This window comes from Colobus angolensis, unplaced genomic scaffold (assembly GCF_000951035.1).
Source record: "Colobus angolensis palliatus isolate OR3802 unplaced genomic scaffold, Cang.pa_1.0 Scaffold8, whole genome shotgun sequence".
Taxonomy (NCBI): Eukaryota; Metazoa; Chordata; class Mammalia; order Primates; family Cercopithecidae; genus Colobus; species Colobus angolensis.
This window is the reverse complement of record NW_012121820.1, coordinates 8,238,074-8,262,453: the sequence shown is the minus strand read 5'-3', so window position 1 is coordinate 8,262,453 and position 24,380 is coordinate 8,238,074. Positions and strand designations below refer to the sequence as shown.

At 42.2% G+C, this 24,380-nt stretch overlaps 1 protein-coding gene across 1 annotated transcript in view; it reads left to right on the top strand.

Annotated features, from left to right (window-relative positions):
* Positions 1 to 24,380, top strand: part of SYS1 (Sys1 golgi trafficking protein) — a 50,941-nt gene that overhangs the window by 23,931 nt on the left and 2,630 nt on the right. The window lies entirely within an intron of this gene.

Here is a 24,380-nt window from a genome sequence, read left to right as displayed (position 1 = left end):
TGAAGAATGTTTGTTTCTGATTTAGGGCTATTATGCAGGTTTTTGTCTCCACACATAATTTTCATTTCTCTGGAATAAACTTCAAGGCGTATGAGTGCTGCCAGACAATTTTCCAGAATATCAGCAATGTTCATACATTGATACAGCTTCTCTGCGTTTTGACTTACTTTTAGAATGGTCACTATTTTATTTTAGCTGTTTTAATAGGTGTGTAATGATATCTTACCATAGTTTTAATTTGCATTTCCCTGATGGCTATTGATGTTTAATACATTTTAGGCTGGGCGCGGTGGTTCATGCCTATAATCCCAGTACTTTGGGAGGCTGAGGCGGGTGGATCACTTGAGGTCAGGAGTTCGAGACCAGCCTGGTCAACATGGTGAAACCCTGTCTCTACTAAAAATACAAAAATTAGCTGGGTGTGTGGCAGGTGCCTGTAATCCCAGCTACTTGGGAAGCTGAGGGAGGAGAATCGCTTGAACCCAGGAGGTGGAGGTTGCAGGGAGCCAAGATCATGCCACTGCACTCCAGCCTGGATGACAGAGCAAGACTCAAAACAAAACAAACAAACAAAAACAAACAATTTTAATGTGCTTATCTACCGTCTCTATATCCTCTTTGGTGAAATATCTGTTCACCTCTTTTGCCCATTTTCTAATTAGACTGTTTGGATGTTTGTTCTGGAAAAAGAGTCTTGCTCTGTTGCCCAGGTTAGAGTGTAGTGGCATGATCATAGCTCACTGAAGCCTTGAAATCCTGGACCCAAGTGATCCTACCAAGTAGCTAGGGCTACCAGCGCTCACCACCATGCCCAGCTAATTTTTTTTCTTTTGAGACAGGGTGTTGCTGTGTTGCCCAGAATGGTTTTGAATTCTCTTGGCCTCAAGCCATCTTCCCACCTCGGCCTCCAAAGCACTGAAATTACAGGTGTGAGCCACTGTGCCCAGCCTGTTTGTTTGTATTTCTACTTTTGAGTTTTGAAAGTTCTTTATATATTCTAGATATGAGTCCTGTGTAAGATTTGTGATTTGCAAATATTTTCTTTCTAAATTTCTATGTATTTTATTTCCTATTCTTCTCTTATTGTACTAAGACTTCCAGCACTACATTGAATAAAAGTGGTGGGAGCAAACGTTCGTTCTTGCCTTATTTTTTATCTTGAGGGGAAAGCATCCAATCTTTCCCCATAAAGTATGATGTTAGACATACTTTTTTGTAGGTGCCTTTATCAAGTTTAAAGTTATCTTCCATTCCTAGTTTGTTGAGAGGTTTTATCCTGAATGGATATTGAATTTTCTCTAATGATTTTTCTTTATCAATTGATATGATCATGTGGTTTTTGTCCCCTTGGTTCATTAGTGTGGTAGATTATGTTAATTTAATTTGAATATTGGACCAGACTAGCACCCCTGAATAACTCCACTTCATTTTGGTGTATAATTTGTTTTATATATCAGTGGATTCAATTGAATATGGGTCAATGTTTTATGGTATCTGCACTGCGTTTGAAGTGGTATAGTGTTATTTGAAAGTGGACTTAATTTAGTTATAAATGTGTATTACAGACTTTAGGGGAACCACTTAAAAAGTTTTTAAAAGTATAATTATAGGCTAAGAGAGAAGAGAAAATGGAATCATATTAAAAGGTCAATTGAAACCAGAAAGGTGGGAAAAAAAGGGAAGAAAGAAAAAGAGACAAAGAACAAGCACAACAAATTTTAAAAAATGATAAACTCGATAAATATAAAACCAATTGTATCAATAATCACTTTAAATGTGAATGGCCTACATATACCAATTAAAAGACTGAGCTTGTCAAAGTGTGTAAAAAATACAAGACCCAAATATACGTTGCCTTTAAAAACCCACACTTTAAATATAAAGAGACAGATAATCTAGAAATAAAGGGATGGAGAACAGTATATCATGCTAACACTAATCATAAGAAAGCTGGAGTAGCTGTGTTAATTTCAGGCAAAGCAGACTTCAGAACAAGGTACACTATCAGGGATGAAGAGAGGCGTTAAATAATAATAAAGGGTCCATTCTCCAAGGAAACACACAACCTACAATGTGTATGTCACTAACAATGGAGTACCAAAATACATGATGCAAAAACTGGTAGAACTCCAAGGAGAAATAGACAAATCCCATTATAGTTGAAGACTTCAACAACCCTCTTTCAATAATTGATAAATCAAGTAGGCAGAAAAATCAGTAAGTATATATTTGATCTGAATACCATCATCAATCAACTTGATCTACTGGCATTTATAGAGCACTCTGTCCAACAATAATAGAATACACATTCATATCTAGCTCACATGAAACATTCAAGAGATAGTACATTCTGGGCCACAAAATACAGTTGAACAAATGTAAAATAATAGAATCATACAAAATATGTTCTCAAACCACAGTGGAATTAAACTAGAAACCAATAACAGAGAGCTGGAAAATCCCCAAGGGATTTATAGAATAAACAACACACTAGTAGGTAACACGTGGATCAAAGAAAAGTCTCAAGAGAAACTTTAAAATATTTTTAACTAAATTAAAATGAAAAATATAGTTTACCAAATTTGTGGGATGCAGCAAAAGCCATACTTAGAGGAAAATTTATAGCATTAAATGCATATATTAGAGAAGAAAGACCTAAAATCAGTCTAAGCTTCAGAAAGAAGAAACTAGAGAAAGAGCAATTTAAGCTTAAAGTAAGTAGAAGGAAAGAATAAAAAAGCAGAAATTAACGAAATTGAAAACCGGAAGATGATAGAGAAAATCAGTGAAACCAAAAGCTGGCTCTTTGAATTATGAATAAAATTAACAGATCTCTAGCCAGGTTAACCATTTTTTAAAAAAAAATAAAGAAGATACAAATTACCAGTATTAGAAATTTGTTTGTTTGTTTGTTTTTGAGATGGAGTCTCACTCTGTTGCCCAGGCTGGAGTGCAGTGGCGTGATCTTGGATCACTGCAACCTCCGCCTTCTGCGTTCAAGTGATTCTCCTGCCTTAGCCTCTGGAGTAGCTGGGATTACAGGCACATGCTACCACACCTGGGTAATTTTGTACTTTTAGTAGAGACAGGGTTTCACCATTTTGGCCATGCTGGTCTCGAACACCTGACCTCAGGTGATCTACCGGCCTTGGCCTCCTAAAGTGAGATTACAGGTGTGAGCCACCGAGTCCAGCCCACATGTATTATTTAGAAATGTGGTGGGATTTTTGGATTAATAGAAGTGTATTTAAGCAGGAATACGTATAGTCATCATTACTAGACTTAATATGAGATGTTAAATGTTTGACCCATTTTTTCTTCCTGGATAAGCTTTTCTTTCCTATCCCTACCAGTTTTGAAAACACCACCAGAAAAAGACAGATCCGATTCCACATAGAGCTACTGGACGAATATTTGATAATGGGTCCGAAATTGGGATAGACATTTGCTGATCTTACACAAGTGCAACAAATTAAGCCAAGATCTTTGATGAGCCCTTGATGAATCATAATTGGTTAGGGTCACTGTGCTGAATAAGTACCCCTGTTTAAACCCAGATTTATGGCCAACTGCTCAGGTTGCAGTTTGTGGAGATATGTCATATTCAGCTGGATTGAGGGTCGTGGGCAGAGGGGCCAGGTGTGATGGAGTATACTTTGGGGGAGTCATCTTTGTGACCCAGTGCACAACTGCACCTCTTGACTCACGTATTATTCAGAAATGCAGTGTTTAATTTCCATATGTTTGGAGACTTACCTATTATCTTTTTGTTATTGATTTCTAGTTTAATTTCATTGTGATCTGAGAACATAAGCTGTGCGATTTTGATTTTTTAAAATTCCTTGAGGCCGGGTACAGGGGTTCATGCCTGTAATCCCATGTCTCTTGGATGCCATGGCAAGAGGATCGCTTGAGGATAGGAGTTGAAGGTTGCAGTGAGCCATGATCAGCACCACTGTACTCCAGCCTGGGCAACAGAGCAAGACCCTGTCTCTTTAAAAACATTTTTTTAGTTGACTTTTATTTTGTGACTTAAGATACGGTCTTGGTGAGTGTTCCATAGGCATTTCAAAAGAATGTGAATCTTGTTATTGTTGTGTGAAGTATTCTCTAAATGTTAATTAGATTCTTTTGGTTGATGGTTTTTTTAAAGTTCTTATACATCCTTGTTGCTTTCCTGTCTAGTGTTTGTTTTCTTTTTTTGACAGAGTCTCGCTCTGTTGCCCAGGCTGGAGTGCAGTGGCACAATCTCGGCTCACTGCAGCCTCCCCCTCCTGGGTTCAAGCAATTCTTCTGCCTCAGCCTCCTGAGTAGCTGGAATTACAGGCACCCACCACCACACCCGGCTAATTTTTATATTTAGTAGAAATGGGATTTCACCATATTGGCCAGGCTGGTCTTGAACTCCTGACCTCAGGTGATCCACTCGCCTTGGCCTCCCGAAATGTTGGGATTACAGGCGTGAGCCACCACGCCCAGTCTCCTGTCTAGTATTTCTATCAAGTGTTGAGAGAGATGTGTTGAAGTCTCCAACTTTAATAGTGGATGTCTATTTTTTTTTTTCAGTTCTATCAATTTTTGTTTCATAGATTTTGAAGATCTGTTGCTTGGTACATACACATGTATGATTGCTAAGTCTTCTTTGTGATTTGGCCCTGTTATTATTATACAATGTCTTTTTTTTTGCCCTGGTGATTTTCTTGGCTCAGCAGTCTATTTTATCTGATATTGAAATTGCCAACTCTGCTTTCTTTTAATCTTTCTATGGTGTGTCTTTTTTCATCCTTTTATGTTCAATCTACCTATGTCATATTTGAAGTGAGTTTGTTATAGAAAGCTTACTTTGGGTCATTTTTTTCACTCCATTTTGCCAGTCTCAGAGTTATACATTATATTTATAGACCATTTGCAGTTAATGTAATTATTTGTTAGGATTTAAGCCTGCCATTTGATTGTTTTCTTTTTGTTCCCTCTCCTTTTCATTCTTCTATTTCTCTACTCTTCCTATGGGTTAAACAGTTTTTAGAATTTCATTTTTATTTACCTATGGTGAGGTTTTTTTTTTTTTAAGTGTATCTCTTTGTGTAGGTTTTTTAGTGGCTGCCTTCCATATTACATCATACATAACACAATCTATGACCATCTACTGGTATCGACACTTTTGCCACTTTCAGTGAGGGATAGAAGCCTGACCTCTATTTAGGTCCCTTTACCCTTCTCCTTTCATAATGTAATTGTCTTAAATCTCTTCATTACATAAATTGAATCCTCATTAGACAATGTTATAATTTCTGTTTTAGCCCTCAAACATAATTTAGAAAATGCAAGTGAAGAAGGATAGCCTATCATATTTATCCATATTTTTATTATTTCCATTGTTCTTTCTTCACTCCTGAAATTTCAGGTTTTCTTCTTTCATCATTTCCTTTATGTTTGGAGAACTTCCTTTAGCCATTCTTTTACGGTACAGCAGGTCCTCAAATAATGTTATTTTGTTTAATGTCATTTCTTTATAATGTTGACAAGAAAAACAAACAAACAAACCAAAAAAAAACAACAACCAACTGATTCCCAGCCATGGCCACTGTCTGTGTAGAGTTTGTACATTCTCCCTATGTCTGTGTGGGTTTTCTCTGGGTACTCCAATTCCCTCCCACATCCCAGAGATGTGCACATTAGGTTAATTGGTATATCTAAATTATCCAAGTATGAGTGAGGGGTGTGTGTGTGTGTGCGCATGCGCTCTGTGATGGAATGGCATCCTGTGCAGGGTGCCTTGCACCCTGAGCTGCCAGAATAAGCTTCAGCCACCCAGGACCCTGAAATGGAATAAGCAGGTTGGAAATGAAGAATAAGTGAATACGAATTATTGTAAAATAAAAATTTGTGAAGTATATAATAGTAATACAAATACATAACAGTAAATAATTTGATATAAGAGCACTCAGCCAGCCTGCCACATTTATTATTGTTTTTGAACTACATGGTGGTAGAAGATACTCATTACAATTTTTGCTCTGCAAAGATTTATTCCTTGGTTAAACCCACCACCATGATGACTGCTGTCACTCACTGATTATACTAATCCAGCATGACCTCACTTTAATTACATCACCAACAGGTGAGTAAATAATTACTTTTCTTGTTGTATTAATCTTTCTTAAGTGTGTGTATAGCTCACATTTATTTTAACATTTAATACTAGATGTGTCTGGGCATTTATTTAGAAGCATGGTGTAGTTTTTGTGACCAGAAATATACTGTACGGACTCACTTTGTTAATATAAATTAGTGTATGATAAACTTGATTTCATTATACATCATTTTGCTTAAAGTTGCAGTTTCCAATAAACTACTGACGATATTAAGGACTTACTATAGTTCTTCAGTTAACAAATTATGTTAGTTTTTCCTTCACTTGAGAATGTCTTGATTTTTATACCTGAAGGATTTTTTCACTTGGCTTAGCATTCTGGGTTGACAGTTTTTTCTTTTAGTACTTAAACATGTTGTGCCACTTCTTTCTGGCTTTCATGGTTTCTGATGAGAAATCTGCTGCAGTTTAAATTGTTGCTCTTTTATTGGTAAGATTCATTTCTCTGCAACTGCTTTCAAGACTTTATTTTCAGAAATTTGTTTATGGTGTGTCTTGTAATGGATTTCTTTGATTTATCATGCTTAGGGTTTAGTCAGTTTCTTGAATCTGTGTGTGCATGTCTTTCATCAAATTTGGGAAATTTTCATCCTTATTTCTTTGAACACTTTTTTAACGCCTCCTTCTTTTTTTTCTCTTCACCTAGGACTCCCATGACACAAATGTTAAATCTTTTGTTATAATCTTCCAGGTTCCTGAAGCTTTGTTCTCTCTCTCTCTCTTTTGTCTCTCCCTTCCTCTCTCCCTCCCTCCCTCCCTCCCTCCCTTCCTTCCTTCCTTCCTTCCTTCCTTCCTTTTTAATCGAATTTCTCTCTTTTTCAGATTGGGTAATGTCTACTATTTTATCTTCAAATTCACTGATTCTTTCCTATGTTGTCTTGTATTAGTCTTCTCAGGCTGCACGTAACAAAACCACAGACTGGATGTCTTAAATAATAGACATTTATTTATCCTAGTTCTGGAGGCTGGAAGGCCAAGATCAAAGTGACAGCAAGATAGATTCATTCTGAGTCCTATTCTCTTGGCTTGTAAGCATCTACCATTTCATTGTGTGTTCACATGACATCTTTGTATGCACACACAGAGTGCGTTGGTGTCTCTCGTATAAAGACACTCATCCTAGTGGATCAGAGTCCTACCCTTATGACCTCACTTAACCTTATTGCTTTCATAGAGTCCCCATCTCCAAATACAGCCACACTGGATTAAGACTTCAACATATGAATGAGGTGAGGGAGGACACCAATATTCTGTCCATTACATATTTCTATTCTTCTATTGAACCCATCCGGTGAGTTTTAAACAATTTTTGGCTACTGTATTAGTTTCCTAGGGCTTCTGTATTAAAGGACCACAAACTTTGTGCCTTAAAACAACAGAAATTTATTCTCTAACAATATGGGGGGCCAAAAGTCCAAAATGAAGATATTGGCAGGGTTGGTTCCTTCTGGAAGCTCAGAGGGAGAATCTGTTCCATGCTTCTCTCCTTGCTTCTGATGGTTGGCAGCAGTCTTCACTTGGCTTGTAGACACATCATTCTAATGTCTGCCCCAGCTCCACATGTTCTCCTCTGTGTGTCTCTCTGTGTCTTCATATAGCGTTTTTATAAGGAGAGCAGTCATTGATTTAGTGATTATACTAATCCAGTATGACTTCGCTTTAATTACATCTGGAAAGACCCAATTTCCAAATAAAGTCACATTCTGAGGTTATTTCTAGGAATCTTTTTTCCCGAGATTTTCTTTTTTGTCTTCAATTATTTAAGAATATGTGTAAGTGCTGGCTTGTTGAAGCATTTTTGTAGTCCCTCTTTTAAAATCCTTGTCAGCTAATTCCAACACACTGTGTTAGGATCTGTTGATTATGTTTTCTTGTTCAAGTTGAGATTTTCCTGGTTCTTGGCATGGTGAGTTATTTTCACTTATAACCTGGTCATTTTGGATATTATGTGATGAGACTCTGGATCTTACTTACATCTTCTGTTGAACAGGCCTCTGCTGAAACTGGTAGTCCAGCCTTGTTACATGGCCTCCATTGACACCTCCCTGTAAGGGAGGGTGGCTCCATTATTGCTAGGAAGAGGTGGAAATCTAGGCTCCACAGTTGTCCTCCTTTACGTTGTGGGGAAAGGAATGAGCCTTGTTACTACTGGATGGGGATGGCAGCGCAGCTTCTCCACGTGGCCTCCAAGAATATCATGGAGATGATGGGGAGAGGCACTCAGTTACTGCTGGGCAGTGATGAAAACCCAGGCTTCCCACTCAGCCTCTTCTGACATCACCTAGAGGTGAGTGGGAGGAATGTTTTGTTATCACCAAAGATTAAAGTCTAACTTTTCTCTCTACCTGTGCTAATGGAGTTTGGGAGAGAGTTCCCCGTCTCCCACCCCCAAGATTGTGCTGGAGGCATTCAATATCAAAAGGCTTTTGCAGTCCAGGCATGGTGGCTCATGCCTGTAATCCAAGCATTTTGGGAGACCGAGGCGGGTAGATCACTTGAGGTCAGGAGTTCGAGACCAGCTTGGCCAAAAAGGTGAAACCCCATCTCTACTAAAAATACAAAAAAATTAACCGGACATGGTGGCACGGGCCTGTAGTCCCAGCTACTTGGGAGGCTGAGGCAGGAGGATCACTTGAGCCTAGGAGGTGGAGGTTGCCATGAGCTGAGATTATGCCACTGCACTCCAACCTGTGTGACAGAGTGAGACTCCATCTCAAAAAAAAAAAAAAAAAAAAAGAAAAAGGAGGGTTTATCTTGCTAGGGCGCCCCTTCCCCAGTCCTTTGACAAGAGAGAAAGCAATCTTTTCATGGGGACATTTCTGTCTGTACCTGTGGCATTTCCAGGTTGTAGGCTTTGGAAAAGAAAACACCCAGGGACTCACTGCTGTATCATTCCTCCAGTATGGAGATTTCAGGCTGTTCTGCCTTCTTATGCTTGTTTTATATATAATTCCCAGCATTTTAAATGTATATAGTAGCAGGGATAGAAAGGAATACATCTCCTCTATCTTGTCCAAAACTAGAAATCCTCTTTTTTTAAATTTTTATTATTATTTTTTGAGACGGAGTCTTGTTCTGTCACCTAGGCTGGAGTGCAGTGGCGCAATCTCCCCTCAGTGCAACCTCCAGCCCCCAGATTCAAGAGATTCTCGTGGCTCAGCCTCCCAAGTAGCTGGGATTACAGGTGTGCACCACCACATCCAGTTAATTTTTATATTTTTAGGAGAGGCAAGGTTTCACCATGGTGGCCAGGCTGGTCTTGAACTCCTGACCTCCGGTGATCTGCCCATGTTGGCCTCCCAAAGTGCTGGGATTATAGACATGAGCCACTGCGCCTGGCCAAAATCCTCTTTTTATTTGTACTCTTTTTATCCCTGCAAATTCAAGGTGGTGATGTTTCTGGATATATAATCCTTTTTAAAACTTGTGGGTCGCTTTGATCTTATTCAATATTACTCTGTTAGACAAAAGACATGCCCACAGATTTCTTTGCAATAAGCCCTTCTCTACTCTAGGCTTCTGCTGAGATGGCTAAGAGACAACAATTAGCCATAAGATTTCCAGAATCACTATTGTTTTGATTTGGAGGATCTGTGAGGCATATCCATAATTTGTTTAGACTCTTTAAATATGACTGAATAAGAGGCCGGGCGCGGTGGCTCACGCCTGTAATCCCAGCACTTTGGGAGGCCGAGGCGGGTGGATTGCCTGAGGTCAGGAGTTCAAGAGCAGCCTGGCCAACATGGTGAAACCCCATCTCTACTAAAAATACAAAAATTAGCCGGGCATGGTGACAGACACCTGTAATCCCAGCTTCTTGGGAAGCTCAGGCAGGAGAATCACTTGAACCTGGGAGGCAGAGGTTGCAGTTAGCCAAGATTGTGCCACTGCACTCCAGCCTGGGGGACAAGAGTGGGACTTCGTCTCCAAATAAATAAATAAATAAGACTGAATAGTATTCTGAGGCACTGCCTTAAGTCTTTCTGAGATGTTAACAAAATATTTTACATTAATATTCTTTTTGTTTGTTTGTTTTTTGAGACAGGGTCTCACTCTGTCGCCCAGGCTGGAATGCAGTGGTGTGATCTTGGCTCACTGCAACCTCTGCCTCCTGGTTTCAAGTGATTCTCCTGCCTCCACAGTAGCTGGGATTATAGGCATGTGCCACCACGCCCAGCTGATTTTTTGTATTTTTAGTAGAGATGGGCTTTTACCATGTTGGCCAGGCTGTACATTAATATTTGTAGTTTCATATTTGGACGAGGCTTTCCTGGCAGTGCCCTGTACTTGAGTTTTGCTGGGAAGCCATTTTTAAATTTTACTATCATCTGCTATTTGGAGAGGATAAGCATTTTCTAAATCATGAAGTCTTAGCTCTTTCATGTTTAACATTCTTTCCTTTTAAAAAGTTCAAGATTTTTCAACTTGAGCCCTATTGATATTTCAGCTAGGATAATTATTTGATGTGTGTGTATTTGGTGGGGGGATTGAGGTGGTTTGAGGGGGGCTGCCTTATACATTGTAGTATGTTTAACAGCATCCTTGGCCTCTGCCAACTAGATGGCAGTAACAACCTCTCCAGCTTTGACATCTAAAAATGCCTCCAGACATTGCCAAATATCCCCTGGGAGGCAGTATCACTCTCACTGGAGACCTCTTGCTTTAGTTTATCCCTTTGCTCCTCCCTTTCACTATAGGCAGCAAGAAGAAAGCAGGTGGTGCCTTTAACATTTTGCTTGGAAATTGCTTTACTTAGATCATCCACTTCATTAGGCACATTTTCTGTTTTCCACTTTATTGCAGGCAACAGGATTGCTAATTTTTGTGTCACAGTATAGTTTCCAATAGTATTTACTTCACTTGGCTGGGCTCAGTGGCTTATGCCTGTAATCCCAGCGCTTTGGGAGGCCAAGGCGGGTGGATCACCTGAGGTCAGGAGTTCAAGACCAGCTTGAACAACATGGTGAAATCCCGCCTCTACTAAAAAAAGCTGGGTGTGGTGGCATGCACCTGTAATCCCAGCTACTTGGGAGGCTGAGGCAGGAGAGTCACATGAACCCGGGAGGCAGAGGTTGCAGTGAGCTGAGATCAACAAGAGCAACACTCTGTCAAAAAAACAAAACAAAACAAAACAAAACAAAAATCAAACAAAAAGAAAACCAGAAAAACAGTATTTACTTCACTTTCCTGCATACCCTCACTGCACCTTATCTAAGGGCTGAGGCTTCTTTAACAGCTTCTTCAGGCACTTTAGGTTTTTACTACACTCTTCTCAAAGTCCAATTGTAATGCCACTCCTGCATATTAGAGTACTGTTACAGCAGTACTTTACCCAGTACCAAAATCTTTCTTTTCCCCTTTAAACATTTTTTTCTTTATATGTTCCAATGAACAGAATTTTAATATGTTACCTATTGCTGCATAATAAACTATCCCAGAATTTAGCAGCTTAAAACAAGAAGCATTTACTATCTCAAAGTGCTTAAGTATCAGGAATCCAGGAGTGGTTTAACTGAGTGGTTCTGCCTAAGTTTCCCATGAGATTTCAGTCAAACTGCTGGCCAGGGCTGTAATTATCCCAAGATTTTACTAGGGCAATTTTATCAATTTCCATACTCAAATCATGTGGTTGCTGGCAGGCCTCAGCCTTCACGGGCTCTTGGCCGGAAGCTTCCTTTCCTTGCCATGTGGGCCTCTCTATAGGGCTGTTGACAAAATGGCAGCTTGCTTCTCCCAGAGTGAGTGACCCAAAAAATAGAGTACACACTCAAGACAGAAACTGCAGTCTTTTTTTTTTTTTTTTTTTTTTTTAATTTTAGAAGTGACATAGCATCATTTCTGGCATATCCTGTGGGTCACATAGAGAAACTAATGGTGGCGGGAGGCAGACAGGTTCCTAGGTGGGAAGAGTTGGGTCCCTGGTGAAATCCCACCTTCAAGCCAGGGATGGCTTGAAGCCTGACGGCCAGCCTGCCAGTTCTGGGTGGAGTCCACTACCTGGAATGAGAACTTCCTTGGTGCCTTTCAGCCAATCAGACGGTGCTTTTTCCTGACCCAGCCAGACTCACGGACTGGTTGGGACTACCTGCCTGCAGGTAGGAGCTACCCACTTCGGGTCTCCTCTCCTCTGAGAGCTGTTTGGTCACCCAATAAAGGTGTTCTCTGCCTTACTCACCTTCCAGTTGTCTGCGTAACCTCATTCTTCATGGATGCTAGACAAGAACTCAGGACCCGCCAAATGCGGGAGTGAAAGGAGCTGTAACACTTTCCTAGCCGGCTCACCGAGCTGCAGGTGGGAGCTAAAGGGGCGGTAACACGTTCTTGGGTAGCTCGCTGAGGTGCAGGCAGTGACACGCTCCTGAACTGCTGGAGTGGAGAGTGGAGACCCTTCTGGAGGCCCAGACCTCGGGATTCTCCGAGCCAGAGCAGTAACACACTAGTTCTCCTGCCCTTTGCCAGCGCCGGGCTGCCACCCAATGCAACAGGAAGCAGTGGCGCGGCCAGGCCAGCCCAGGAGCCGCAGGCCGGAGCAGGGCGGTGGGAGTGAAAGAGCAGTAACACAAATGGGCTGAAACACCACCCCCTGAAATGCAGCGCCCCCAACTCGCAGTGCTGCTGCGGTTGATGGGAAATAGAGAAGAGCTACGGCCCTTCTGGGGGCCCAGATCTCGGGGCTCCCCGAGGCCTGACTTACATGCTGTAACACCCTCTTTGGGGCCCTGCAGTTCCTGGTGTCTCAGAGCTTTCGGGTGCCACTGCGTTCCCCTGATCCAGACGCTGGTGCCTACAGCAGAAGTTGCTTGGGGTAGGTCTGGTCCAGCCACAGCCTTGCATGGAGCTGGTGCCTGTGCCAGTGCCTGGAGCTGCCCACCTTGCCACAGCAGCTTGTGTGCCTGGCTGTATGCACTGACTGGACCTCACACTTGCTTGGTCACACAGCCCCCACCACACCATGCCTGGCTCACCCTTGGCAGGCGTGGGATCCGGGCTGGTAGCACTAGCCAAGTGCAACCTGCCGAGGGAGTGGGCAGAACGAGCCCAGCAGGCACAAGCAAAACTCCAGCAGAGGCACCACCAGCCACAGAGGTTTTGCGCTGACAAAGTGACATCCAAAGGATCCCGTGACATCGCCTTGGTACAGTGTGGGAGAGGACTGCCCAGATATAAATACATGATAAGGAACATTGGGAGGTGTTTTGGTGGCTGACTGTGGCATTTCAATTTTATTCCATCCAGTATGTTTTTTCTTTTTTTCTTTTTCCTTTTTTTTTAGACAGAGTCTCGCTCTGTTGCCCAGGCTGGAGCACAATGGCGTGATCTTGGCTCACCGCAACTTCCGCCTCCCAAGTTCAAGTGATTCTCCTGCCTCAGCCTCTCAAGTAGCTGGGATTACAGATGCATGCCATCATGTCCGGCTGATCTTAGTATTTTTAGTAGAGACAGGGTTTCACCATGTTAGCCAGGCTGGTCTCGAACTTCTGACCTCAAGTGATCCATCCATCTCGGCCTCCCAGAGTGTTGGGATTTCAGGTGTGAGCCACTGCACCTGGCCATTTATTCTTCTTTCTTCCTTCTTTCTTCTTCCTTCTTCCTTCTTCTCCTTCTCCTTCTCCTCCCCTCCCCCCTCCTCCTCCTCCTCCTTTTCTTCTTCTTCTTCTTTCCTCCTCCTCCTCCTACTTCTTCTTCTTCCTTCGTCTTCCTTCCTCTTCCTCCTCCTTTCTTCTTCTTTCTTCTTTCTTCTTCTTCTTCTTCTTCGACTGAGTCTTGCTGTATCACCCAGGCTGGAGTGCAGCAGCATGATCTCGGCTCACTGCAACCTCCACCTCCTGGGTTCAAGTGATTGTCGTGCCTCAGCCTCCCAAGTAGCTGGGATTACAGGCACCCACCACCACCACCACGCCTAGCTAATTTTTGTCTTTTTGGTAGAAACAGGTTTTCACCATGTTGGCCAGGCTTGTCTCAAACTCCTGACCTCAAGTGATCCGCCCACCTTGGCCTCCCAAAGTGCTGAGATTACAGGCATGAGCCACCACACCCGGCCTATTTTATTATTTTTTTGAGATGGGGTCTCACTCTGTTACCTGGGCTACAGTGCAGTGGTGTGATCTCGGTTCACTGCAACCTTGACCTCCCAGGCTCAAGTGATTTTCTTGCCTCAGCCTCATGAGTAGCTGGGACTACAGGCATGTACCACCACGCCTGGCTAATTTTTGTATATTTTGTAGAGATGAAGTTTCTGCTACCATTGCCCAGGCTGGTCTCAAACTTGTGGGCTCAAGTGATCCTCCCAGTGAGTCTCCCAAAATGCTGGGACTACAGGCATTAGCTGCTGTGCCTGGTTCAATGTGTTTGTTTGTTTGTTTGTTTTTTGAGACAGGGTCTCGCTCGGTTGTCCAGGCTGGAGTGCAGTGGTGGCATCTCAGCTCACTGCAACCTCCACTTCCCAGGCTCAAGTTATCCTCCTGCCTCAGGCCTCCAGATAGCTGGGAATACAGGCATAAGCCATCATGCCCAGCTAATTTTTGTATTTTTTTGTAGAGACAAAGTTTTGCCATGTTGCCCAGGCTTGTCTCAAATTCAAGGTCAAGCGATCCACCCACCTCAGCCTCTCAAAATGCTAGGATTACAGGCTTGAGCCACTGCACCCAGCCATGTATTTTCTAATATCCCTTGGACTTCATCTTTGACTCATATTTTATTTCCAAGTATTGGGATTGTTTTTCAGTTATCTTTGTTATTATTTCTATTTAATTCTGTTATGGTCATACAACGTAATTTAAATTCTTCTGAATTTGTTGAGGTTGTTTTTATGGCCCAGAATATGATGAATCTCTCATTGAAAATGTTGTATGTGCAGTTGAGAAGATTGTTTATTCTGCTGTTGGTGGGTAAAGTGTCATGAAAATATAATTAGGAGAAATTAATGATAGTATTAAGGTTTTCTATATCCTTGCTTTTTTTTTGGTCTACTTATTTTATTGATTATTTAAAGAGAAGAGTTGAATTCTCTAGGTGCAATATAGATTTTTCTGTTTCTTATTTCAGGTCTACTGGTTTTTCCTTCATATATTTTTGAAGCTTTGTTGTTAGTATATACACACTTATGACTGTTAAGTCTTCTTGGTGAATTGAACCTTTTATCATTAAATAATACCCCTTTTTATCTCTGGTAATAGTCCTTCTTAAACCTACTTTGTCTGATATTAATATTGTCACTCCAACTTGCTTTGATTCATGTTTGTATGGTGTATCTTATTCCATTCCATTCATTTGTTTTAGGGTTCCAATTCCTCTATACATATATTTTTTACTTTTTTTTTTTTTTTTTTTGAGACGGAGTCTCGCTCTGTCGCCCAGGCTGGAGTGCAGTGGCCGGATCTCAGCTCACTGCAAGCTCCACCTCCCGGGTTCACGCTATTCTCCTGCCTCAGCCTCTGGAGTAGCTGGGACTACAGGCGCCCACCACCTCACCCAGCTAGTTTTTTGTATTTTTTAGTAGAGACGGGGTTTCACCGTGTTAGCCAGGATGGTCTCGATCTCCTGACCTCGTGATCCGCCCGTCTCGGCCTCCCAAAGTGCTGGGATTACAGGCTTGAGCCACCGCGCCTGGCCTATTTTTTACTTTTAACACATATATTTCTTTATATTTAAAGTGGGTCTTGTGGACAACATATTATTGGCTCTTACTTTGTTTCCAATCTGGTGATTTGTCTTTTAATCGGTTGTCTTTTTACTGATATACTGGATTAAAATCTATCATCTTGTTATTTGTTTTCTATTCTTGCATCTGTGCTTTTTTTCTTTTTTTCTTCCTTGATTTGGATTATGTTTTGAAAAGGAAAACTCCCAATCTCATGGGTGCTGCAGGTAGACAAGATTTATTGCATCTGATTGAAATAGTTTATTATCCATAGCACAACAAACAATGTGAACATCAGCATAGTGGTGTTGGTTCCCCTGGTCCTACATTCAACAGGTGATGCAGTCAGCCCAGATGCATGGTATTCACACAGTGGGTTTGCATTGTAGCTGAGGGACCTAGGCCCAGCACTTTTATTTTATTTTATTTTATTTTATTTTATTTTATTTTATTTTATTTTATTTATTTGAGGCAGGGTCTCACTGTGTTGCTCAGGCTGGTCTCGAATTCCTGGGCTCAAGTGATCCTCCTGCCTCAGCCTCTCAAAGTGCTGGGATTACAAGCGTGAGCCACCACGCCTAGCCCCAGGACATTTTTATAGCAAGCAGTAAGCAAGCCTGCCTTGGTCTGAGAAATGATCTTACCTCTTAAAACTCTAGCTGTACTAACAATCCTGAACAAGGACCCAGGTGATAAAGAGGTCAGGGCCTTGTGATCTTGACATACTCAGCAAGAAATGTTGGACACAAATGGCCCAGGGAGGAAGCCTCCCAACATTAGAAAAAATTATTATATGTACTTGTTTTATGTTCTACAGTCATTTTAAAAAATAAATTTTATTGTATATGTTTAAGATATACAACATGATGTTATGGGACACATAGAGATAGTAAAGTGGTTACTATAGTGAAGTAAATGAACATATCCATCATCTCACATAGTTACCTGTTCCAGCATTTTTATGATTCCATTTTCTCTCTATTATTGGCTTGTGACTTACACTTCTCTAAAAAAATTTTTTTTTAGTGGTTGCTATTGAATTTACTATATCTTTAATTAATCAGTCTATCTTCAAATAAAGTCATACCACTTCTTATATATCATAAGGACCCTTTAACAGCATATTTCCCATTCCTCCATCTCCTCATTTTAACTGTTGTTACTGTCATACATTTCACTTTTATATATGCTATAAGGCCACAATGCATTGCTTTAGTAAAGCAGTTAACCTTTCAAAGTGAGTAAAAATGAGAAACAGTCTCTCTTATATTTACCTTTATTCTATCCATTTCCAGAGATCATCATTTCTTTATGTAGATCCAGGTTTCTCTCAGGTATCATATTTCTTCTGCTTACAGAACTTCCACTGCCATTTCTTATACTGCTAGTCCACTGGTAATGAATTTTCTCTGTTTTTGTTTTTGTTTTTTTTAATTTGAAAAAGTATTTCCTTCATGTTTGAAAGATGTTTTTGCTAGGTATAGAATTCTGGATTGGCAGTTTTTTGTCTTTCAGCATTTTAAAGATATGATTGTATCTTCTAGTCATACAATTTCTGATGAGAAGTATTCTGTGTTTCTTATCTTTGTTCCTCTGTAGGGAGTGTGTCTTTTTCCTTTAGATGCCTTCAATATTTTCTCTTTATCTTTGGTTTTCAGCAGTTTCAATATGATACATTAGGTTGTGTTTGCATGTGCTTCTTTGTTGTGTTTGTATATTGGCATTTAATCTTTTCTGGATTCTGTGAGTTTCTTGGTTCTGTGGTTTGATATCTTTCATTATTTTTGGAAAATTATTAGCTATTATATCTACAAATAAATATTATATCTACATATGTCTTCTTCTCTGTTTCTTCTCCTTCTGGGATGTGAATCACTTATATGTTAGTGCTTGGATATTTGTTCTGGTTTTTGTTTGTTTGTTTCACTCTTTTCTCTTTCTGCTTCAGTTTGAGTAGTCTCTATTGACCTATCTTCAAGTTCACTGCTTATTTCCTCAGCTATGTCGAGTTTGCTGATTGATATGGTTTGGTTATGTCCCCACCCAAATCTCATCTTGAATTGTAGTTCCTATAATCCCCACGTGTCATGGGAGAGACCAAGTGGAGATAATTGAATCATGAGACTGGTTCCCCCATCCTATTCTCATGATAATGAGTTAGTTCTCACAGAACTGGTGGTTTTGTAAGGGGCTTCCCCCTTCCCTGGGTACTTCTCCTTGCTGTCACCACATGAAGAAGGATGTGTTTGCTTCCCCGTCCACCATGATTGTAAGTTTCCTGAGGCCTCCCAAGACCTGTGGGACAGTGAGTCAGTTAAACCTCTTTTCTTTGTAAACTACCGAGTCTCAGGTATGTCTTTATAGCAGTGTGAGAACAGACTAATACAGTAAATTGGTATGGCTAGAATGAGGTGCTGCTGTAAAAATACCTGAAAATGCAGAAGCAGCTTTGGAACTGGGTAACAGATAGAGATTGGAACAGTGTGGAGGGCTCAGAAGAAATGTGGGAAAATGTAGAACTTCCTAAAGTCTTAGACGGCTCAGAAGACAGGAGGATGTGATAAAGCTTGGAACTTCCTAGAGACTGTTGAATGGCTTTGACCAAAATGCTAATAGTGATATAGACAATGAAATCTAGGATGAGATGGTCTCAGATGGAAATGAGGAACTAGTTGGGAACTGGAGTAAAGTTCACTCTTGCTATGCAAAGAGACTGGTGGCATTTTGTCCCTGCCCTAGAGATCTGTGGAACTTTGAACTTGAGAGAGATGATTTAGGGTATCTAGCAGAAGAAATTTCTAAGCAGCAAAGCATTCAAGAGGAAGCAGAGAATAAACGTTTGGAAAATTTGCAGCCCAGTGATGCGATAGAAAAGGAAAACGCATTTTTTCTGAGAAGAAATTCAAGCCCCTTACAGAAATTTGCCTAAGTAACAATAAGCCAAATGTTAATCACCAAGACAATGGGGGAAAATGTCTCCAGGGCATACCAGAGACCTACACAGCAGCCCCTCCCATCATAGGCCCAGAGGCCTAGGAGGGAAAAATGGTTTCCTGGGCTAGGTCCAGCACTCCCTTGCTGTGTGCTGCCTCGGGACTTGGTGCCCTGCATCCCAGGCACTCCGGCCACGGCAAAATGGGGCCAGAGTACCGCTCAGGCTGTTGCTTCAGAGGGTACAAGCCCCAAGCCTTGGCAGCTTCCATGTAGTATTGGGCCAGCAAGTATGCAGAATGCAAGAATTGAGGTTTGGGAACCTCCGCCTAGATTTCAGAGGTTGTATGGAAATGCGTGGATGTCCAGGTAGACGTCTGCTGCAGGGGCAGAGCCCTCATGGAGTACCTCTGCTAGGGCAGTGTGGAAGGGAAATGTGGGGTCACATCTCACACACAGAGTCCCCACTGGGGCATTGCCTAGTGGAGCTGTGAGAAGAGGGCCACTGTCCTCCAGACCCCAGAATGGTAGATCCACCAACAGCTTGCACCATGTGTCTGGAAAAGTTGCAGACACTCAATGCCAGCCATGAAAGCAGCAGGGAGGGGGCCTCTACCCTGTGAAGCCACAGGGATGGAGCTGCCCAAGGCTGTGGGATCCCAACTTTTGCATCAGTGTGACCTGGATATGAGACCTGTAGTCAAAGGAGATTATTTTGGAGCTTTCAGGTTTAATGACTACCCTATTGGATTTCAGACTTGCATGGGGCCTGTAGCTCCTTTGGGCCAATTTACCCCATCCAATTTCTCCCATTTAGAATGAGGGTATTTACCCTATGCCTATAACCCCCAAAAGGAAGTAATTAACTTGCTTTTGATTTTACAGGCTCTTAGGTGGAAGGGATTTGTCTTGTCTCAGAAGAGACTTTGGACTTGGACTTTTGGGTTAATACTGAAATGAGTTAAGACTTTGAAGGACTGTTGGAAGCACATAATTGTGTTTTGAATTGTGAGGACATGAGATTTGGGAGGGGCTGGGGCAAAATTAAATGGTTTGACTGTGTCCCCACCCAAATCTGATTTTGAATTGTGGTTCCCATAATCCCCACATGTCATGGGAGGGACCTGGTGAAGACAGTTGTATCATGGGGGTGGTTTCCCCCATCCTGTTCTTGTGATAGTGAGTTACTTCTCATGAGATCTGATGGTTTTATAAGGGGCTTTCCCCTTTGCTGGGCACTTCTCCTTGCTGCCGCCATGTGAAGAAGGATGTGTTTGCTTCCCCTTCTGTCATGATTGTAAATTTCCTGAGGCCTCCCCAGCCCTGTGGAACTGTGAGTTAATTAAACCTCTCTCCTTTATAAATTACCCAGTCTCAGGTGTGTCCTTGTAGTAGCGTGAGAAAGGACTAGTATACTGATACGCCTGTCAACAACTTTCTTCAAATATGTTATATATATATATATATGTGTTTTTTCTTATTTCTAGCATTTCTCTATGTCTCTTTTTTTTGTAGTCTTCATATTTCTGCAAAAATTCCCCTTTCGTTCTTTCATATTGTCTAAGTTTTCCACAAGAGCCTTTCATATTCACATATTACTTATAGTTGTCTTAAGTTCTGTGTCAGGTAACTACAGCATCTGCATCTTGCACCTGGTCATGCTTTCTCTCTCTCTCTCTCTTTCTCTATCTCTTTCTCTCTTTAATATAGAAACAGGGCCTCACTATATTGCCCAGACTGGTCTTCAGACTCCTGGCCTCAAGCAGTCCATCCGCCTTGGCATCCCAAAAATGCTGGATTATAGGTATGAGCCACCACACCTGGCCTGCTTTGTCCTTGACAGTAGGGTTTTTTTGGTATTTTAAAATGTGTGTGTGTGTGTTGTAATGTTTTGTTTTGTTTTGTTTTTTTTTTTTTTGAGGTAAGAGTTTCACTTTTGTCAACTAGACTGGAGTGCAATGGCATGATCTCGGCTCACTGCCAAGCAAAACATCCTCTTTACATGGCGGCAGCAAGGAGAAGTGCCCAGCAGGGGGGAAGCCCCTTATAAAACCATCAGATCTCATGAGAAGTAACCCACTGTCACAGTCAAACTGCAACCTCTGCTTCCCAGGTTCAAGTGATTCTCCTGCCTCAGTCTCCCGAATAGCTGAGATTACAGGCACCTGCCACCACACGCAGCTAATTTTTTTTTTTTTTTTAGACAGAGTCTTGCTCTGTCGCCCGGGCTGGAGTGCAGTGGCCGGACCTCAGCTCACTGCAAGCTCCGCCTCCCAGGTTCACACCATTCTTCTGCCTCAGCCTCCCGAGTAGCTGGGACTACAGGCGCCCGCCACCTCACCTGGCTAGTTTTTTGTATTTTTTAGTAGAGATGGGGTTTCACCGTGTTAGCCAGGATGGTCTTGATCTCCTGACCTCGTGATCCGCCCGTCTCGGCCTCCCAAAGTGCTGGGATTACAGGCTTGAGCCACCGCGCCTGGCCACACCCAGCTAATTTTTTGTATTTTCAGTAGAGATGAGGTTTCACCATGTTAGCCAGGCTGGTCTCAAACTCCTGACCTCAGGTGATCCATCTGCCTTGGCCTCCCAAAGTGTTGAGACTACAGGCATAAGCCACTGTGCCTGGCCTGTGTTGTAATTTTTTATTGAGTTTTGGATGCAGTGTTTAGAATAGTAAGGACTGAGTTCATTATTATTTATGCCTGGAAACTGTCATATCTCTTCTTCTCTTAGGCCATTAGTGTGGGAGATTCAGTCGTTTTTTTCAGGAGTTGAATTAGGTTTGAGTTTTTTGTTTCTATGATTACTTCAGTGTCTGTATCTCCTACAAATTCTGTATAGTCATGCTAGCTACACTGGGTCTTTAGTAATTCCATAAACATTTTGACCTGGCATGTTGTCTTACACCCATAATCCCAACACTTTGAGAGGCTGGGACAGGAGGATCACTTGAGGCCAGGAGTTTGAGACCAGCCTGGACAACATAGCAAGACCCCATCACTACCAAATAATAATAATAATAAAATTAGCCATGTGTGGTGATGTGCATTTGCAGTCCTAGATACTTGGGAAGCTGAACTGGGAGCATACCTTGAGCTCACGAGTTTAAGGTTACAGTGAGTCATGGCTACACTACTGTGCTTCAGCCTCTGGACAGTGTCAGACTTTGTCTCTGAAAAATAAAAACATAAACATTAGCTGAACTGTTCTTACCTACTTACAAGGAGAGCTTGTCTTTCTCTTGCTACACAACTGAGCAAGTGCCTGCATCCCATCTCTTCTTGGAGGCTCCTGTCCTTCTTTGGAATGCAGGTTAATTGGTTGCTCTGCAACCTTAGGTCTCTGATAAGTTTGACAAAAGCTGTGGTTTTGTAAATTACCCAACAATTTTTAAAAACTGTTATTAGTTTGATAATGATGCTCTTCCCTGCTTTCTGCATCCTAGGTGGAAGCCAGAGTCTCAAGCCATCTACCTTTTCACAGTGCTATTCAACCTTTTGGCCACCCACTCCTAGTCTGCTGCTTGGGTCTTTCTTTTGGGTGACACCCTTCCAGCTTAGCCCCCTGAAATATTTTCAGGTTAGATGTTTCCCCCTCTCTATTCCTTCTTTATGGCAAATATCTGGCAAAGAGAAGGGACAGAGGTTCCTGATCTTTCTTCATCTTGGGCTCAAAATAATCCATGGATTCATGTTCTCAAGGATACATCTTGGCCGGGTGCAGTGGCTCATGCCTATAATCCCAGCATTTGGGAGGCTGAGGCGGGCAGATCACTAGAGGCCAGGAGTTCAAGACCAGCCTGGCAACAGGGCAAAAACCGGTCTCTACTAAAAATACAAAAGTTAGCCAGGCATGGTGGTTTGCACCTGTATTTCCAGCTACTCAGGAGGCTGAGGTGGGAGACTTACTTAAACCCAGGAGGCAGAGGTTGCAGTGAGCCAAGATCATGCCACTCCACTCCAACCTGGGCAACTGAGCGAAACTCTTTAAAAAAAAAAAAGAAGATACATCTGTGAAAATGGGGACGTGACTTTGGGAGTGAGCTAAGTTCTCATCCACTGTACTCCTGACTTGGCCCTCATTTTCTGTGCTAGAAAATTAGATGAAGTATCTACTCTATCCATTAATGAGAAATAAGAATCAAACCAACCCACTGAAATATTTCTTAGAAGATTAAAACTACAACAGGATAAAAGGGGATCAGACTGGGAGTAGTGGTTACAAGCACAGTCTCTGGAGGCAGTCTACCTGGGCTTAAATTCCAGGTCCATCACTTACTAGCTGTAGGGCCTGGGACAAGTTCTTTCACCTCTCTGTATCTCAATTTCTTTATCTGTAAAGTGGAAACAACAAGAGGATTAAAAGGGTTAATTTTTGTAAAGCACTTATAGTAGTGACTGGCACACAATAAGCTCTGTGGAAGTGTTAACAATTAGGGCTTACTTCCTATAATTTCAGAAATTTGTGGAAGAGAGCAGTTCCCTCCCTTTCTCAGAGCCCATTACAATCAAAACAGCTAATGATTACTGAGCATTTCCAAAGTGCCCAACTCCTCTAACTAAGCATTTTATATAAATTATCTCATAAGAGGGAGGGATTAATTATTCCTATTTAATAGGTAAAAGATCAAGGATCAGATAAGTGTTTACCCAGCTGACTAGAGGCATCAATAGTTTTACAACCCAAGAGGGTCTGACTACATTGCCTGTGCTCTTAACCATTGCATTTGTTGCTTCCCACAAACTAGTTTCCATGCTTGTAAACTAGTGGGAAAGTTGCATGCTGTATTTGTCTCACAGGGTTGTTTTGAGATCCCAATAATGTTAAGAGGCAGTGCTTTAGAGTGCTTTGTACAGAGTGCTGGTCCCCTGACAGGGAAACCTGAATGTGTCAATGATTTGTTCACACTTCCCTCCCTCTGCACATGCCCTTCTCCCTCTTTTCTGCTTGTTGAACTCATGTCTTCAAGACTCAGCTCAGATATCAGCGTCCAGATTTTATTCTAACAATGGAGGAGTTTAGGCAACACCGTGTGGCGGGGTGTGGGGGGCACACCAGACTTGTGTTCTGAAATGACAGCTGAATTGCAATGCAGGGAATGGAGTGTAGCCGGGCCAGAATGAGTACAAGAAAACCAGATAGAAGGCTACTGCATTAGGAGCCCAGGCGGGAGGTAGTGGGGCAAACGGAAGGAATGGTGGACTGGAAAGATATTTAGGAAAGAGAATCGACAGGAAATGGAGGTGTATTTTTAATATGGGCAGCGAGGGAGAGGGAGGTGGCAAGGATGGCTCCTAGTTCCTGGCTTGCTCGCGGATGTTTGTCGAATGAATGATCCAGTGACCCCAAGGCAGAAGTATCTCAGAGAGATCCCCCCACTCCCCTCCCCGCACCCGTCACCACGCTGCTTTGGGAGCTCTGACCGTATGGGGGTGGATGGAAGGGAGGAGGAAGGGAATGGCCAGGGAGTCTTGGTCCAGGAGCTGCTGGACTGGACACTTCTAGCACTGGTCCGAGCCAGGAGACGCTGCGAAAAGAGGGCAAACGTTTCTACTCTCACAGTTGCTGCCTGGCCCCTCCACCCCCGCCTGGCCAGCAGTGCAGCGCCCCTCTTAGCGCCGTGGAGGTGCTGGCTCCTTGCCGGCGTCGGGGGGC